Here is a 2,618-nt window from a genome sequence, read left to right on the forward strand (position 1 = left end):
TCAACCATCTGGGCTTACCTTAGAAAGCTAGGTGGCTTGCTTTATAAGTGTTTGTACTGATTTTTCTGCTTGGCCGGCAGCATTGATTCAGCCACAGCAAGATGTAATAGCAATTACACAGACTTCACCTTGACCCATAACAAGGAAATCTAAGGTAATGCTATCGTTCACAGTAACCCTGGGTGGCGAGGTGAGGCTGGCCTGGGTGCATCTCAGGGCCGTAGTAGTGTTTCCTTAAATATGCAAAAAAAACACATACAAGGCTTTCTCCTCCTAGGAAAAATACAAGTTACTATATTTGAGGGAAAGAGGACAAGTTAATACGTGGCTTCCACATAAGAACTTCAGCCCCAGGGGAATACATGGTACTTCTTGAAAGAAAGCACTGTTTGCCAGGTGCTGTGGCTCACATCTATAATCCTGGCATTTTGGGAGACTGAGGAGGGAGAATCACTTGAGCTCAGGAGTTTGAGACCAGCCTTGGCAACATGGCGAAACTCCATCACCACCAAAAATACCAAAAAATTAGCCTGGCATGGTGGAGCATGCCTGTGGTCCCAGCTACTGGGGAGGCTGAGGTGGGAGGATGGTTTGAGTTCAGGAGGCTGAGGTTGCAGTGAGCCAAGATCACACCACTGCATTCCCTCTCTACTGCACTCTGACTTTGGGCAACAAAGCCAGACCCTTTCTAAAAAAAAAAAAAAGAGAGAGAGAGAGAGAGAAAGAAAGAGAAAAAATGAAAGAGAAAGCATTGTTTACAATTTGGGGATTCACCAAGCGAAACCTATATCCACTGGAGGGCACAGGTTGACAGTGCCTCTAATGAATGTACTGGCTGGCTGGCATTAATAGTACGCCAGCAATCCAGTCAATGTTAGGGTTCCCAAGTGGGCAGAGCAGCTTCTATAACAGCCTGAGCTTGCTACAGAGCCTTCTCTTGCTCTGTTTCCCACTTGAAACAGGCAGGCAGGCAGGCAGGCTATGGGGAATTTTCTAGCTGGATGGAAATAGCTGGCACAAATGGGCTATATGTTGCCTTCAAAATCCAAAAGCCCTAACAAGCATTGTGCATTTTTCATTGGAGATGGCACAAATGCAGCAACTTGTCTTTCACCTTGGAGCAAATATTTCAACATTCTCCACATCACCGAACCACCAGAAACTTCACTGATGTAGCTATCCCTTAATTGTTTTGGAGTTTCTTTCACTGTGCATATGTCTTCCTAAGGTATTCTAAACTACATGCTACTTCCTGCCTAACAGATCCAATAAGCATAATGCCATCAACATAATGGATTATCATGATGCTTTCTGGACTGTCAAAGCAATTACAATCTCTGAGGACTATAGTAGAGCAGAAAGCAGTATTGGCATTGCCCTGAGGCAGGATGGTAAATGTATACTGTTCCCACTGCCAGATAAAGGCAGGTGGCTTCTGGTATTCTTTACAAGTTGGTATGGAACAAAAGGCATCTGCCAGGTCAGTAGCTGCTTACCAAGTGCCAGGAGCTGTGTTTACTTGTTCCAATATGATGCTACAGCTCGAAGAACAGCTGCAGTTGAAATCATTGCATGAGTAATTTTAGAATCACTCATATGCATTCTCCAAGATAGATCAGACTTCTGCACATTTCAAACTGCTGAATTAGGTCAGGGTGTGATAGGTGCTTCTTTGAAGTCTCCTAGGGTGGTATGAATCTCTGTAGTTCCCTGTGGGGTGCAGCACTGCTTCTGGCTTATTATCTTGGTAGGCAGGGGAAGGTCCAGGGCCTTCCACATAGTGCTTCCTGCCATAATGACCCACATCTCTTTGATTATACAGCCAATGTAGGATTCTGCCAGTTTCCACATATGTCTATTTCAATGATATATTGAGCCACTAGAGATATAATGAACACATGTGTCTGTGGAGAAATTGGGCCCAGTGTGAGTTGGACTTGAGGCAAGACTTCATTTGTCACCTGACTACAGAAAGCCCCCACTTTGACTGGGAAAGCCACAGAAACACTGTCCTCAAGATTGGTGTCAATTCAGAACTAGTGTCTAGTGACTTCTGTGTTCACAATTTCTTATAAGTGTTCCTGGATATAAGTTTTAGCTAGGTTCTCAGAGGTAGAAAATGTCTTATGAAAATTTGATTGTACTTAGAGGCTGATAAAGACTTTTAAGAGAAAAGAAGAAGACTGCTGATATGGTTTCTTTCTCCTGATTGGACCCTACCTAATACAAGGACATAGAGTTTATGTCATAAAAATATGCTAGGAATAGCTTAGAAGAAGGTGCAAATTACTCCACCCAGGGAAGGCCAGATGAGAGTAATGGGAGTGGGGGAAGGGAGAGTTGGGGAAAGATGAGAGGACTCTACTGGGGGAACCATTGGTCACTAGCTCCAGGTCAGGCCAATGGTTACAGACCATCCTGAGTTTCTCAGGCTGAGAAGTTGGGTTGACTGTTCTTCCCAGCACCTTCTGGTGAGGCCTTCTGTGGAAGACATGCTCTAAGATGGCCTCATGGTGCCACTCCCCAGTGGTCATACCCTTATGAAATCCCTTTGTGTGGACAAGGCTTATGAATTGCTTCTAACCAATAGCATATGGCAAAGGTGATGGCATGTGTGT

The sequence above is a fragment of the Pongo pygmaeus genome, chromosome 1, assembly GCF_028885625.2.
Source record: "Pongo pygmaeus isolate AG05252 chromosome 1, NHGRI_mPonPyg2-v2.0_pri, whole genome shotgun sequence".
In the NCBI taxonomy this organism is placed as follows: domain Eukaryota; kingdom Metazoa; phylum Chordata; class Mammalia; order Primates; family Hominidae; genus Pongo; species Pongo pygmaeus.